General features: G+C 40.1%; 1 protein-coding gene across 2 annotated transcripts in view; it reads right to left on the bottom strand.

The window, feature by feature from the left end:
- Positions 1 to 15,586, bottom strand: part of sgta (small glutamine-rich tetratricopeptide repeat (TPR)-containing, alpha) — a 50,265-nt gene extending 34,679 nt beyond the window's left edge. Inside the window, exon 1 of one of the 2 annotated variants that reach the window (XM_034179328.1) lies at positions 15,465 to 15,586. The gene's annotated coding sequence lies outside the window, so the exon portion shown is untranslated. Of the gene's footprint in view, positions 1 to 15,443 lie in introns of both variants that reach the window. The other variant, XM_034179327.1, reaches the window with a different exon arrangement.
- Between the last annotated feature and the right edge of the window lie 2,077 nt (positions 15,587 to 17,663).

Genomic DNA, 17,663 nt, shown 5'->3' with positions numbered 1-17,663 from the left:
GCTCATTTTGAAATGGATGCCTGCAACACGTTTCAAAAAAGCTGGGACAGTGGTATGTTTACCACTGTGTTACATCACCTTTCCTTCTAACAACACTCAGTAAGCGTTTGGGAACTGAGGACACTAATTGTTGAAGCTTTGTAGGTGTAATTCTTTCCCATTCTTGCTTGACATACGACTTCAGTTGTTCAACAGTCCGGGGTCTCCGTTGTCGTATTTTGTGCTTCATAATGCGCCACACATTTTCAATGGGCGACAGGTCTGGACTATAGGCAGGTCAGTCTAGTACCCGCACTCTTTTACTATGAAGCCACGCTGTTGTAACACGTGCAGAATGTGACTTGGCATTGTCTTGCTGAAATAAGCAGGGATGTCCCTGAAAAGACGTTGCTTGGATGGCAGCATGTGCTGCTCCAAAACCTGGATGTACCTTTCAGCATTGATGGTGACATCACAGATGTGTAAGCTGTCCATGCCATGGGCACTAACACACCCCCATACCATCACAGATGCTGGCTTTTGAACTTTGCACTGCTAGCAATCTGGATGGTCTTTTTTGTCTTTTGTCCCGAGGACACGATGTCCATGATTTCCAAAAACAATTTGAAATGTGTACTCATCAGACCACAGCACACTTTTCCACTTTGTGTCTGTCCATTTCAAATGAGCTCGGACCCAGAGAAGGCGGCGGCATTTCTGGATGTTGTTGATGTTTGACTTTCGCAGAGTTTTAACTTGCACTTGTAGATGTAGCGACGAACTGTGTTAACTGACAATGGTTTTCTGAAGTGTTCCTGAGCCCACGAGGTAAGATCTTTTACACAATGTCGGTTTTTAATGCAGTGCCGCCTGAGGGATCAAAAGTCACGGGCATTCAGTGTTGGTTTTTGGCCTTGCTGCTTACATGTCGAAACTTCTCCAGATGCTCTGAATCTTCTGATTACATTATGGACTGTAGATGATGGAATCCCTAAATTCCTTGCAATTGAACATTGAAAAACATTGTTCTTAAACTGTTGGACTATTTTTTCCCCACACAGTTGTTGACAAAGTGGTGATCCTCACCCCATCTTTACTTGTGAACAGCTGAGCCTTTTGGGGATGCTCCTTTTATACCCAATCATGACACTCACAATTAGTGTCCTCAGTTCCCAAACGCTTATTGAGTGTTGTTAGAAGGAAAGGTGATGTAACAGTGCTAAACATACCACTGTCCCAGCTTTTTTGAAACATGTTGCAGGCATCCATTTCAAAATGAGCAAATATTTGCACAAAAACAATAATGTTCATCAGTTTGAACATTAAATATTTTGTCTTTGTGGTGTGTTCAATTGAAAATAGGTTGAAGAGGATTTGAAAATCATTGTATTATGTTTTTATTTACATTTCACACAACGTCCCAACTTCATTGGAATTGGGGTTGTAAAAGCATTTTATACCCCTCCCCCTTTTTACTGGCATGTCGACATTTAATCAGTTCCAACAAAAGTGAATATGTGAGCTATAATTTTCATTCCATAACAACAATAACAACAACAACAACAATAATAATCTCTTAAGTGTACTGGGCAGTAAAATACCACAAACACAGTTGCACGTAATCATGCAATGTTAAAATTATTGTAAAACAATTTCTCAGACTTTATATCGTATCATCCTTAAAATAGTTTTGAGTTCTTGTGACTAAGAGTGTTTTCATGTGATTTCATGAACCTGGAAGTTGCCATCTTGGCGGTATCCCTTCTGTTTATACCAACATCTATTCTTAGCATTCACATGCTGTCACGGTGAATGATTAGCATGTTAACTGCTGCCACAGTTGGTCAGAGAGCCAACCTGCATTCCTATAGATTGCTGAAGGTGATCAGGGTGAAGTTTGTGGAAAAACTGCTCAATAATGTAAAAGGTGATGTTCTACAATGTGACCGCTTTAGTAATTATCTTACTGGATGTGAGACCATTTCATTTTTAAATCTGTCCATTGAACATTAAAATCTGGATGAAAAACTTAATGAATCAAACATTTTAAACCAAGGGTTTTCGGAGAACAAATTAATAGATTTGCCCCCCACCCCACTGATACACATACAATTTCAATATCTGTGTGTTTCTTTTTATTCTTTTACACATGCTAAACACATTTTAAATATCCACTCAACAAAAATATAAATGCAACACTTTTGGTTTTGCTCCCATTTTGTATGAGATGAACTCAAAGATCTAAAACTTTTTCCACATACACAATATCACCATTTCCCTCAAATATTGTTCATAAACCAGTCTAAATCTGTGATAGTGAGCACTTCTCCTTTGCTGAGATAATCCATCCCACCTCACAGGTGTGCCATATCAAGATGCTGATTAGACACCATGATTAGTGCACAGGTGTGCCTTAGACTGCCCACAATAAAAGGCCACTCTGAAAGGTGCAGTTTTGTTTTATTGGGGGGGGGGGATACCAGTCAGGATCTGGTGTGACCACCATTTGCCTCATGCAGTGCAACACATCTCCTTCGCATAGAGTTGATCAGGTTGTCAATTGTGGCCTGTGGAATGTTGGTCCACTCCTCTTCAATGGCTGTGCGAAGTTGCTGGATATTGGCAGGAACTGGTACACGCTGTCGTATACGCTGGTCCAGAACATCCCAAACATGCTCAATGGGTGACATGTCCGGTGAGTATGCCGGCCATGCAAGAACTGGGACATTTTCACCTTCCAAGAATTGTGTACAGATCCTTGCAACATGGGGCCGTGCATTATCCTGCTGCAACATGAGGTGATGTTCTTGGATGTATGGCACAACAATGGGCCTCAGGATCTCGTCACGTTATCTCTGTGCATTCAAAATGCCATCAATAAAATGCACCTGTGTTCTTCGTCCATAACAGACGCCTGCCCATACCATAACCCCACTGCCACCATGGGCCACTCGATCCACAACATTGACATCAGAAAACCGCTCACCCACACGACGCCACACATGCTGTCTGCCATCTGCCCTGAACAGTGTGAACCGGGATTCATCCGTGAAGAGAACACCTCTCCAACGTGCCAAACGCCAGCGAATGTGAGCATTTGCCCACTCAAGTCGGTTACGACGATGAACTGGAGTCAGGTCGAGTCCCCGATGAGGACGACGAGCATGCAGATGAGCTTCCCTGAGACAGTTTCTGACAGTTTGTGCAGAAATTCTTTGGTTATGCAAACCGATTGTTTCAGCAGCTGTCTGAGTGGCTGGTCTCAGACGATCTTGGAGGTGAACATGCTGGATGTGGAGGTCCTGGGCTGGTGTGGTTACACGTGGTCTGCGGTTGTGAGGCTGGTTGGATGTACTGCCAAATTCTCTGAAACGCCTTTGGAGACGGCTTATGGTAGAGAAATGAACATTCAATACATGAGCAACAGCTCTGGTTGACATTCCTGCTGTCAGCATGCCAACTGCACGCTCCCTCAAATCTTGCGACATCTGTGGCATTGTGCTGTGTGATAAAACTGCACCTTTCAGAGTGGCCTTTTATTGTGGGCAGTCTAAGGCACACCTGTGCACTAATCATGGTGTCTAATCAGCATCTTGATATGGCACACCTGTGAGGTGGGATGGATTATCTCAGCAAAGGAGAAGTGCTCACTATCACAGATTTAGACTGGTTTGTGAACAATATTTGAGGGAAATGGTGATATTGTGTATGTGGAAAAAGTTTTAGATCTTTGAGTTCATCTCATACAAAATGGGAGCAAAACCAAAAGTGTTGCATTTATATTTTTGTTGAGCGTATTTGTGTGTTTTTAAGGAACTGTCGATGCATTTACACATTTTACAGGCTTTGTAAACATTTTAAACATATTTTTAAAGAACTTTCTCTTCTTCTATTTTTACATTTTGCCATATTTTAAACATCACTTGTTTAACATTTAAACATCTTTCACAGTTTGAAAACCACAGTTTTAAACCTGTTGGAGATCTCAGGCAAAGAGAATAGATACTAAGAGATGACCGACGCTGCCACCATCTTGGACTGCTGATGATAGCATCAGCATTCATGATAGTGTAAGTTAACACACTTTTTTGTCTTGATGGATCATCAGTGGGATCTATTTTCATCGCGAGCAGAATACCGAAGACACGATGGACAGCCATGGTCAATTATGGGACTGCTGTGACTAATAAAAATAAAAAGACTTTCAGCGCTTGAAATAAGTGATTTATTTTCTGCTTGTTGGCAGCTGAGAAACACACCCGGAGCGCAAACAGAGATACTTCATTAAAAATGCAGTTCTTCACATGAAATTCCATGATAAGGAAATAAAGTGCTTCCAGACGTCTTTTGTATATTATATAAGTTTTCATCAAGCTGTGATTGTTAACTGAGAGAAACAACACCAACAGGTCAGATTAAAAAACTTAATTGACTGTGTGCTGCCAACAGATGTAAACTTTGTTTTATGTTCATTTAAAAAAATTAAAATACAGGATCTAACAGCAATTCTTCCTGTTTGCTGACTGGGGATTTGTTTGGAATACAAACAGACATTAGCAACGTTGGGTTTGGACAGAAATATGAACCACAGTTCAGACAACGTGCACTCTAATGATTAACGTGAAGCAACACAAATGCAAAGTAAAGCGTAATATTCCAATGTTAGCTTTGATTTCTAAGGTAGAGTCACAGTTTGCATGAACCGTTTGGTTTGTCTGTGACGTATAGTCAGTTATCTGGAATATGCTTTATATTTATGATGTCAAACTATATTATTCCGATACATCAGATTTGACACCATTTGAAAGTGACTATGGTTGAAGTGTTGACTCATTACATGTTATGAATGTGTTAAGGCTACTATGTACTCATTTTACTTTTTCAAAGTAAAACAGCTGCAGCCGGTGTGACCACAGTGTGTGGGTCTGATGGGTTTAAAACAGTCCAACACAGCGGTGGCAGAATGAAGCCATGGGGGAATCTGTTGCTATGGGCGTTGTATTGAGCATCACCTCTTGGTACTATATTCTCTTTGTCTCAGATCTGTTAATTAACTATCGTTAAAGCTGAACAGAACCTGAATGTGGTAAAAGCACAAACTCCCACATTTCAGATTTAACAGTGACAGATATTAAAGCAAGTTAACTTTGGTATGAAAAATATTTCACATATATTTTGCCTGCATGAGCGGCAGGAAACATTAACGAGGAGAGAACAACAAAGATAATCCCTGCATCCTCCATAATCTGTGACATTTCTTTCCTTGGACCCAGCCACAAATAAACTGGTCACAGACTTCCAAGCTTTTGTAGTTCTTCTAAATCCTCTGAGAAGTCCAGGTGAAAATAATAAATAATGATGTCCATATACATAACACCAGGCAGTAAGCTTCCACCCTCCAACCACTCAGATGACGGGACTGCACACGATCTTCATCGCCAATTAACTTCATCTTCATCCACAGCGTGATCTTGCTTCATTGCTGAGTCACTCTATATTTCACAGGTGTCTCATGAAGTTCTGCCATGTTTTCACGAACTTTCGCCATCGGAGAGAGTAGAACGTATACTTCCTCTATCTATTGTGTACTCGCCAATGCAAAAATGCAAGATGGCAAAAATGGCTGGCGCACCAAAAATTCTAACACGAGTAAGAACTCTATACTCTGGTGTGATTTATATGCCAAAATAAATGAAATAAAATCACATGTAAATGGAACTCAATTTTCATATTACCATGAAAGTTGAAATTAAATTGATTCATTTATGAATATGTATCAAGTTTTGATCATTTGTAATGCTTTTATGATGCATTAAATGTGCCTAAAATGTTTGCACTGTACTGTACATAAAACACATTTCACCGCTCGTTAACAGATGTTTAGTTAATCATTACCACAAAACGATATAAATCCAATCATTCAGAGCTCAAAATGTTTCCTAAATACACAAAGAAAATATGCACCACATCTGAGACTGAAGTAACATTTGGATCTAAACCAGCACCAGGGATAGAATAACGCAGGGGCGTGCACAGGCTGAAGACCAGGAGCCCAAAGTCGGGGGGGGGCACCTGTGACTTTGTATAACACAATATTGTGGAATATACAAAAAATTTAAGAAATAATATTAACTAATGAAATGATAACAGCTGCTAACAGTAATAAGTATTATTCTATTTTAGTTCCATAATTGAGTCCATCATCTCCTCATCCATCACCATCTGACACATTGCTGCCACTGCTAAAGATGGGAGCAGACTGCAGCCCATCATCCACACAGGAGAAGGTGATCAACTGCAGTCTGCCATCCCTACAGGACCTGTACACCTCCAGGGCCCTGAGGCGAGCAAGAAAGTTAGTGGCCGATCCCTCCCACCCAGGACACAAACTTTGTCACCCTGCCCTATGGCTAGGGACGCAACAATACCACTTTTTCGCCGACTAAGTACAAGTACATACACTTGGGTACATGTCAATACCAAGTACCGATACGAATACATAATGATACATTACAGTTTTATGATGACTTTGATAATGTTTTATTCATCAGTTGTTCCTTACTTTTTGACTAACTGCTACCAATATCATTAGCTTTGTTTTTATTTACAAAAATTTCACTTTCACTTAAATTTAAGGTTAAATTTAAACTTAAAAATTTAACTTAAATCATGTAACATCACTTTTTGACTACAACAAATTGTCCTTTGAACATTAACCGTGTGTTTAACAAACATGACGCTGTCGGACATCTCACTGAAATGTAACCTGTGGACAAAATATACAACAGGAACTGAACTGAAACTGTCCATCACTAACTTTACTTATGTCTGTGAGCACCAGTGTTGCCACAGTCACTTTGAAACAGTAATCCATTTGCCGATTACTCATTGAAAAAGTAACTTAGTTACTTTACTAATTACTCAATTTTAAAAGTAACTAAATTAGATTACTGGTTACTTTATTACTTTCAGCAGCTACCGACAACACCCCCCACCACCTCAACATGAAAGTGATGAACCCGTTTTGCCAGTACTTGCTTTATACAACCCCTGGCAAAAATTATGGAATCACCGGCCTCAGAGGATGTTCATTCAGTTGTTTAATTTTGTAGAAAAAAAAGCAGATCACAGACATGACACAAAACTAAAGTCATTTCAAATGGCAACTTTCTGGCTTTAAGAAATACTATAAGAAATCAAGAAAAAAAGATTGTGGCAGTCAGTAACGGTTACTTTTTTAGACCAAGCAGAGGAAAAAAAATATGGAATCACTCAATTCTGAGGAAAAAATTATGGAATCACCCTGTAAATTTTCATCCCCCAAATTAACACCTGCATCAAATCAGATCTGCTCATTGACATTGACCCTATGCCATGACATTGACCCTATGTGTCTTTTTGCAAGGAATGTTTTTGCAGTTTTTGCTCTATGGCAAGATGCATTATCATCTTGAAAAATATCATCCCCAAACATCCTTTCAATTGTCCAAAATATCAACATAAACTTGTGCATTTATTGATGATGTAATGACAGCCATCTCCCCAGTGCCTTTACCTGACATGCAGCCCCATATCATCAATGACTGTGGAAATTTACATGTTCTCTTCAGGCAGTCATCTTTATAAATCTCATTGGAAAGGCACCAAACAAAAGTTCCAGCATCATCACCTTGCCCAATGCAGATTCGAGATTCATCACTGAATATGACTTTCATCCAGTCATCCACAGTCCACGATTGCTTTTCCTTAGCCCATTGTAACCTTGTTTTTTCTGTTTAGGTGTTAATGATGCCTTTTGTTTAGCTTTTCTGTATGTAAATCCCATTTTTGAGACATATTGCTTTAAGTTTTCTGTCTTGACGCTTTGTCTTCCTTGGTCTACCAGTATGTTTGCCTTTAACAACGTTCCCATGTTGTTTGTATTTGGTCCAGAGTTTAGACACAGCTGACTGTGAACAACCAACATCTTTTGCAACACTGCGTGATGATTTACTCTCTTAAGAGTTTGATAATCCTCTCCTTTGTTTCAATTGACATCTCTCGTGTTGGAGCCATGATTCATGTCAGTCCACTTGGTGCAACAGCTCTCCAAGGTGTGATCACTCCTTTTTAGATGCAGACTAACGAGCAGATCTGATATGATGCAGGTGTTAGTTTTGGGAATGAAAATTTACAGGGTGATTCCATAATTTTTTCCTCAGAATTGAGTGATTCCATATTGTTTTCCTCTGCTTGGTCTAAAAAAGTAACCGTTACTGACTGCCACAATCTTTTTTTCTTGATTTCTTATAGTGTTTCTTAAAGCCAGAAAGTTGCCATTTGAAATGACTTTAGTTTTGTGTCATGTCTGTGATCTGCTTTTTTTCTACAAAATTAAACAACTGAATGAACATCCTCCGAGGCCGGTGATTCCATAATTTTTGCCAGGGGTTGTAGTCACCCTTTCGTGACTTCAATGAACATAAATACTTGTTTGATAAAAATAAAGACATCTTTCTTGTCCTCATTTTTAACTGCTGACAGCACTGTAACAGTAAAACTTACAATTCATAATCCATATTGTTTATAAATGTAACTATTAAATTGTTTCTAACATTTTTCTAATATTTAAATTCTTTCTCAACATTTTAATTGTTAAAATTATTATTATTATTATTATTATTATTGCTTTCTGCTTGGGACTCCGACGAGGGCGGTCGCATCTCCTCCACTCTCCCTTATCTCTCTGCTTTTAACCTTCAAGTCCCTACTCCACCAGACTAAATTCCTCAAAACTATATTGGATTCTGGATCTATTGGACTACTATTGGATTAACCATGGAATTGATCAGCTGGTCTCTGAATGCTACTGACACCATTTTTTCTACAAGAAGGGATCCTGCCTGCCCAGATGGAACATATCCTGTGGGCTATGTCCTCGACTCCTGGAGTTCCTGGCGTGTTGCATGCTTGGCGCCTTTCTCTGTTGAGGATGTCGAGGATTTATTCATTTTTGATCTCATGGTAGCAGGGCTGGTACTTTTTGGCTTATGTGCTGCCCTGGTCTACCGGAAATTGGCAAGACGGCGGCATCAAGAACCACGGCCCCTCACTTGTCCATCATGATTAACGAGGTTGGCAAGGCAGTGCATTCTCAGACTGCGTTGACTCTTGAACTTAGACGCAAATTGGATGACACCTTGGAGCTGATGCGTGCCTTGCAGTTGAAGCTGAAGGTTTCGGAGGCCGGTGAATATTCTTAATTCATAACTGGGATTTGGCTGTGCGAGTGAACTGTAAAAAGTGTTTTTCACCGCTCGGCTGCAACACTACAGGCTATCTAGCATCAAGGTCAATTGCCCACTGTTTACCTCCAGATGAATTTATCCAGGCTCTGGTGAGATTATTCGGCTCCATTCTTATCTCAACCCACAAGGACAATAAACTGACAGACTTACACATGGACCGAAGCATGCTCCAGTTTTCTCCTCTCACCTCTTTCCTGCCCCTCCCTCCCTGCGGCAGGCCTCCGTCTTCCCAAGCTGGCAGGCTGTGCGACTTGACAGTTGCAGCGGCTATCAACACACTCACATCGCCTCAATTGGGAAACGGACTGTTTCAAGTGCACATAAACAATGTCAAATGTATATGTGTTGTCCTAATTCTGATGTGTGCCATTATTACGGTAAACAAGTAATAATTGTAGATCAATTGCTGTTGTATGTGGAATGTGAGTGTGGAAATCTCGTTGTTGTAATGACAATGATAATAAAAGCTAGCTAGCTAGCTAGCTATCTATCTATTATAGTATTAGTAGTAGTATGAAAAACTGTCTTCAAAAGTGGACCTTTAATCTAGGGGTGTGGTGGGGGAGCGTGCCCCCCTCCACCTGGATTCGCCCCTGGTTTGCCATCTGAGCAGAAAGAACTGACATTGTGCATTTATGGAAAAAACACAGCCAGATTGACAGGTAGGAAATTTTTTTTACATTTTTCAGGGGGTTTTTTTTTAACGTCACACCATCCTCAGAAAGAGACTTTAGGCACATTTAGGTGGAAAAAACCAAGGGTTAGCATTTGTTAAAGTGTGCAGATCAGCTGTTTTTAGCGAGGACCACACAGAGCGGCAGAGTTTTAAAGAAAAAAAAAGCATAATAACATAGAATGTCTTTGCAAAGCTAAATGCAGGTGTGTTGCCGTCACCGAGCTTTAAGAGATAACTGTTCAGATGAAAAGCTCACAGCATCAAACTCTTCATGGGCGAAGTGGGCAGTTCAGTCAAACCACGACCACCTGCCCCCGGGCTGCTGCGATCGACCCACAATACAAACACAATACAATGCACTGAGAGGTTGACATCAGACTGCTGTAAAGGGGCATTGGGTGTTGTAGTATCGGAGAAGTTTTATGATTACAAGTATAAGTAAATGAACACGGGATCGAGCCGATACCCGATACTGGCTTTGGGATCGGTGCATCCCTACCTCTGGGAGGCAACTGAGGTCCATCAGGACTAAAACCTCAAGACACAAAAACAGCTTCTTTCCATCTGCAGTTAGACTTCAAAATAATGTCAGAGACCCCCATTTACCCTGCTCTCCCACTCCCCCAAAGTACAGATCATCCCTGCACATGAAATGTACTGCACATCTGCATGCCTTTGCACAGCTCTATTCCACTGTGATATATTTATAAGACAGTGAACATAGTTTTGTCTATTTGACTCCTTTACTTCTTCCAGAAGTATTTTTTACTTTTGCTTTTTATTGCTGTTTTTTCCCTTTTCTTTATTATTATTATTATTATTGTTGTTGTTGTTTATGCACCAATGACACCAAATAAAATTCCTCATATGTGAGAACTTACTTGGCAATTAATTTGATTCTGATACTGAAGCACTTTCAGTTAAAACTTTTCAAAGTGCTCTTCATAACAAAACAACCAAAAACACAAGAATATTTAAACAAACATTAAAAATTAATTAAATCTCAAATAGAAACCAAAAAAATGGAGCTACAATCAGATAAAATCACAAATTAATTATAAGCTACAGAAAATAAATGCTTAAATAAATGCATAGATACTTAAGAGTCGGCAGAATGAAAGTGGGCTCACTGTAAAATGGGAACAGAACGCATACTTTAAAAAAAAAAAAACAGTGAGACTCCGTAGCTGTTAAGCAACACTCTCTGTAGCAGGCAACCAATTCACGCTACTGAGGTTTCAAATCTCACAAAATCTCAGAGAGGTGGCTTTCACTGCAAGATATATATATATATATATATATATATATATATATATATATATATATATATATATATATATATATATATATATATATATATATATATATATATATATATATATATATATATATATATATATATATATATATATATATATATATCAATTTTTTTATATAGCGCTAAATCACAACAAACAGTTACCCTAAGGCGCTTTATATTGTAAGGCAAGGCCATACAATAATTATGTAAAACCCCCAACGGTCAAAACGACCCCCTGTGAGCAAGCACTTGGCTACAGTGGGAAGGAAAAACTCCCTTTTAACAGGAAGAAACCTCCAGCAGAACCAGGCTCAGGGAGGGGCAGTCTTCTGCTGGGACTGGTTGGGGCTGAGGGAGAGAACCAGGAAAAAGACATGCTGTGGAGGGGAGCAGAGATCGATCACTAATGATTAAATGCAGAGTGGTGCATACAGAGCAAAAAGAGAAAGAAACAGTGCATCATGGGAACCCCCCAGCAGTGTACGTCTATAGCAGCATAACTAAGGGATGGTTCAGGGTCACCTGATCCAGCCCTAACTATAAGCTTTAGCAAAAAGGAAAGTTTTAAGCCTAATCTTAAAAGTAGAGAGGGTGTCTGTCTCCCTGATCTGAATTGGGAGCTGGTTCCACAGGAGAGGAGCCTGAAAGCTGAAGGCTCTGCCTCCCATTCTACTCTTACAAACCCTAGGAACTACAAGTAAGCCTGCAGTCTGAAAGCGAAGCGCTCTATTGGGGTGATATGGTACTACGAGGTCCCTAAGATAAGATGGGACCTGATTATTCAAAACCTTATAAGTAAGAAGAAGAATTTTAAATTCTATTCTAGAATTAACAGGAAGCCAATGAAGAGAGGCCAATATGGGTGAGATATGCTCTCTCCTTCTAGTCCCCGTCAGTACTCTAGCTGCAGCATTTTGAATTAACTGAAGGCTTTTTAGGGAACTTTTAGGACAACCTGATAATAATGAATTACAATAGTCCAGCCTAGAGGAAATAAATGCATGAATTAGTTTTTCAGCATCACTCTGAGACAAGACCTTTCTGATTTTAGAGATATTGCGTAAATGCAAAAAAGCAGTCCTACATATTTGTTTAATATGCGCTTTGAATGACATATCCTGATCAAAAATGACTCCAAGATTTCTCACAGTATTACTAGAGGTCAGGGTAATGCCATCCACAGTAAGGATCTGGTTAGACACCATGTTTCTAAGATTTGTGGGGCCAAGTACAATAACTTCAGTTTTATCTGAGTTTAAAAGCAGGAAATTAGAGGTCATCCATGTCTTTATGTCTGTAAGACAATCCTGCAGTTTAGCTAATTGGTGTGTGTCCTCTGGCTTCATGGATAGATAAAGCTGGGTATCATCTGCGTAACAATGAAAATTTAAGCAATACCGTCTAATAATACTGCCTAAGGGAAGCATGTATAAAGTGAATAAAATTGGTCCTAGCACAGAACCTTGTGGAACTCCATAATTAACTTTAGTCTGTGAAGAAGATTCCCCATTTACATGAACAAATTGTAATCTATTAGACAAATATGATTCAAACCACCGCAGCGCAGTGCCTTTAATACCTATGGCATGCTCTAATCTCTGTAATAAAATTTTATGGTCAACAGTATCAAAAGCAGCACTGAGGTCTAACAGAACAAGCACAGAGATGAGTCCACTGTCCGAGGCCATAAGAAGATCATTTGTAACCTTCACTAATGCTGTTTCTGTACTATGATGAATTCTAAAACCTGACTGAAACTCTTCAAATAGACCATTCCTCTGCAGATGATCAGTTAGCTGTTTTACAACTACCCTTTCAAGAATTTTTGAGAGAAAAGGAAGGTTGGAGATTGGCCTATAATTAGCTAAGATAGCTGGGTCAAGTGATGGCTTTTTAAGTAATGGTTTAATTACTGCCACCTTAAAAGCCTGTGGTACATAGCCAACTAACAAAGATAGATTGATCATATTTTTTCAAGGTTCCCAGTTAAAATCCCACCCCTCCCACATTTCTCCATGTAATGTGGAGTTGCGTCCGGCGTAAAAGGGTGAATTTTAGACTACGGGCACTTATTATGTCCTTTGATCATATTTATGAAAAACAGAAAAAACGGGAAATTTCATACTTTTATAGTTATCTTTACAATGAAAGTGTGTTAAGAAATTTGTTCTAGTAGTCTATGATGACTTTTTCACCTTTTTTCGGCATCATTGTATGCAAATATTGCCATTTTGTGCTTGTCCCACACCCAGACTTTTGATCTTCAATGATAAAAATGAATGGTAAAGAAACGTTTTTTCTAATGTTTTAAAATATCTCTGAATAAAATAGCAGTAAAATAATCAAAACATAATTGGGGTATTCAATGTCATACAACTGTTGTGATTTTTTTAAACAAAATGTAGTTGTCTCACACTATTGCCGTAATTTCCACCACAACACTGTAATGTCCCTTTAAACAGTTTGTATGAAAGATTGTTTGGGTAGTTTCTATGGAGATAAACAGTGACATCAGAGCACATGTATATAGCGCCAAATCACAACAAACAGTTGCCCCAAGGCGCTTTATATTGTAAGGCAATGGTGTGGTGGAAATTATATTTACAAGGCCAATAGTGCCCGTAGTTAAAGAATCACCCAAAAACTTGTGCCAATTCAAAATGCAGATCCACCTCAGATTTGCTGTGGCAACCCCAAGTGCAAACACGGGAGCAGGCAAAGGGACTTACTTTTATAAGATTATAATGGTTTAAACGGCTACGGAGTCACTTCCTTTAAAAAAAAAAAAAAGATGTGTAAGCGCGACTGAAAGGACTAGCTGTTCTATATCTCTCTGTCACTGCTTCTGAACCCTAAGTACTTCAGGGACAGCTGTATAAGGCTTTACCAGTGGGACAGATCGTCAGTTGTGTACCTCAGCATCATTGGGAGTTTCGTCCAATTATTACAAGACACCATCTGCTGAAGCAGGACCACCACAGGTTGATCAAGCCTGGGTGTGCATCCGGTGGTTAGCTGTTAGCCTTAGCAACCCAGGTGTTGTAGTTCCTCTTTAGCCACAGCCAATGGCTTGTCCTCTCAGGAGGATCAGCCAGCTCTTTACTGGCCAATACTACTTAAAAATGTACTATCGGTCTCACGGGTAGCGAGTGAAGTCACCCCACTGTGAACTCACACCAGGTGTACTCACTCCACTCCAGCTACCCATGTTGATTCATCCATCCATCCATCCATTTTCTTCTGCTTTATCCGGAGTCGGGTCGCGGGGGCAGCAGCTCAAGCAAAGCCGCCCAGACCTCCCCCAGCTCCTCCTGGGGAACCCCAAGGCGTTCCCAAACCAGCTGAGAGATGTAATCCCTCCAGCGTGTCCTGGGTCTTCCCCGGGGCCTCCTCCCAATGGGATGTGCCCGTTGTGCTCCCATGTTGATTTTCTTAAATAATTAAGAATGACTAGTTTACAGTTAGGGACCTGCCAGTGTGATGTATAGAACTGGGCAATGCACCCTGCTTCTCCCATCAATGTGCTTTTTACCTGACAATTACATTCCCCTACCTTAAATCATAATCTCGCTTACAAAACTTGAAGAACAGTGTATGATGCCACTGGTGTGTATTAATTTATTATATGACCATATCAGAATTGTGGGGTGACTTCACTATGAACTGGTCTCATGTATAGACAGGTCACAAATCATGTGACAAAGACCGACCAATTAGAGGTGCTAATTACCGACATCAGATGGCTAACAACGCTAACAGCGAGGTGGCTAACATTAGCCAAATTACAGTAAAGAACCTGTTAGCTAAATTTAGCTTAGCCGGCTATCGCTGCTAACAAAAATGCACAGATAACCACAGAGAAAAGATGAACAAAAACACCAAATACGTTAGGTCAAACCAGTTTAACTCTTCTCAAACCTTTTACTGATTTCTTCCGTTCAGGACGCTGAAACCAGAACGCGGATAACTAAATTTAAAATAAATAGAACCTAGTAAACGAAACAAAAGACGAATTAAAGGTAGATTTCCAAGTCAATTTTATCCTTTAAATTTTATTCTAGCTGACGCGATGTTTCGCGGGAAACAGAAATAATTTCATACGGTCGGAGTTTTCAGAGTTTAGCGTGACGTGTGTTATATAAACCAACGCCACACCGAGACCTCTATGAGTCTTTATCACGGTCAGAAATATGGTGTTTACCAAAGCGAGGTGTTTTCCTACCAGCTGGATCTTGATTCTCTCCCAACAACAAATAATTTACAACTCCGCTCCCCGATTCGACCATGTAGCCCCCAAACAGCTAACAGATTAGCTCGTCGCTTTGTCACTACGTCACTTTAAAGCACCCGCTGCGGGAATGTTTTGTCCCATAGGTATAGTAAACCCTAACCCTTATATATATATCTGTGGTTTTGTCCCACTCATTTTGTCCGCACAAAATCATCACCATGTTGCTTCTTCGCTGTAAGTTTTTTGTTGTTGTTTTGGACTGTGTGTGTGCTGAATAAATTCATTCATTAAATTAAAAAAAACATGTTCCTTTTGCGAGGGTCACCCACAAACAGTGCTGCACAGCTCACACACCCAAGATTTCAGTAAATTTATCATTGACCGTGTCTGTAGATATTTTTACTTTACTTTTGTTTTGGTTTATTTTAGAAAATGTAATCAGTATTTTGTGATTAAACTTTCATTACTACAGGCAAAAAAAAATTTATTCATTCACAGCTGATAATTCAGTGTACACAGTAATAGAGGTCCGTCTGTCAGGCAGCAGCATCGTCCATGTGGGAAATAAAAGATTAATACACAGTCAATCTTCTCAGGCTAACAATTCAGTGATCAGCAGGACAGGCTCAGAAAACAAAAGGAGTCAGCATGGGTCAGCCACAGGAGGTAAAACACAAGAGATCAACATAAGACTGGTAAGACAACGGTTCTGGTGCTGGCATGGTGAATGGGTCCATAGTGTGACTGCGTAAACACAGAAATTAGCATGTACATGAACAGCCCGAGTGCCCTTGAACAGGAAGTAACGCCAGAGAAACAAAGGACTAGAGTAACATAATAAAAGCAGCAGAGCAGTGATCAGGACAATGTGGTGTCGTGCCTGTTTCTTAATTTATGCATGATTTCTGCTTCATGACAGATTTAATATTTGTATATTTCAGCAACAAAGGGTTTTTTTGTTTAATCAATCAGCACTTGAGCTTCTGTTTTAATCTGCTGGCCTTTTGCTGGTTCTGGAACAGATCCCTCAAGTCCTTTTGACCTGTCTGGCCATTTGTACAAGTCGTTCTCTATGCTGAAGTGTTCAGTCTTGGTGGTGCGCCGTTAAGGAGCATCACCCACAGAGCCACCTGGACGGCAACCACCCAGGCAGACAACCGGCCCATCCCCACTTCGCCAAAGTAACCATCTACCTGCTGCAGCCAGGTGGGGCATGGGCATGTCCTTGGTCAGGTGAGGCATGGGCGTGTCCTTGGTCAGGTGAGGCATGGGCGTGTCCTTGGTCAGGTGAGGCATGGGCGTGTCCTTGACCTTCTGTAGCTGCTGGAGTCCTCAATAGTAATGTTTGTTTTCGAGTTCCATGTGACATCTCACTGAATTCTTTTTTCGCAAGTTAGAAACACAGACATCAACATGATCATGACGTCAGAGTAGAGATCTGTAAATGTGTGAAGAGAAAATCTATAAAACAGCAAGAGTGCTCTGAGAGCACAATGTCCCACTTTCAAATGCTGCTGAGGTGCAAGTGCTTGCTACATTCTGAGAACATTTCAAGGACTTGAACCAAGTTTACTGAAATTCCTCCTAAAAATGTGAGATGAGTTGATGTTAGAATGCAGAAACCAACTCATGAAACTGACAGTGTGGACGTTTGTTTATCAAGAGCCATAATTCTGATAAAATGAGCCCAACTGGATCAATATGAAAATATGCGTATTACCAACCTGTAACAAGGACTTGTACCAAGTTACGTGAAATTCCTACTAAAAATGTAAGCGGAGTTAATTCCAGAACACTGATACCTTTTTGGGGTGGGTGGACGGACAGAAATCACGACATAATCCCCCTTCGGGCCTTTGACCAGCAGGGGACTGGCACAAATGCCCCGCATCCTCCATGTGTGGGAGGGGCTTAATTTATCTCCTTATTACACATGTTCAGTCATTGGTGATTCATTAATTAGTCAGCATGATGTAAAAACACAAAGGTCACATTTCCTCAGACAACTTCACAGCTCATTAAAAACAAATATCAAAACAGATATTCTGCTGTGGAGCAACACTTAATATCACTAAACCGGAACATTTAATTTAATTAGACATCCATCCATTTTCTCTACCTACTTACTCCAATTACGCTCAGTTAGACAGTTCGAAATTCATTTAAATCACTCAAATGGCATTTTTGGTT

The sequence above is a fragment of the Thalassophryne amazonica genome, chromosome 10 (genome assembly GCF_902500255.1).
Source record: "Thalassophryne amazonica chromosome 10, fThaAma1.1, whole genome shotgun sequence".
Lineage (NCBI taxonomy): Eukaryota > Metazoa > Chordata > Actinopteri > Batrachoidiformes > Batrachoididae > Thalassophryne > Thalassophryne amazonica.
Note: the sequence above shows the minus strand (reverse complement) of the source record. Positions and strands in the feature narration are given on the sequence as shown.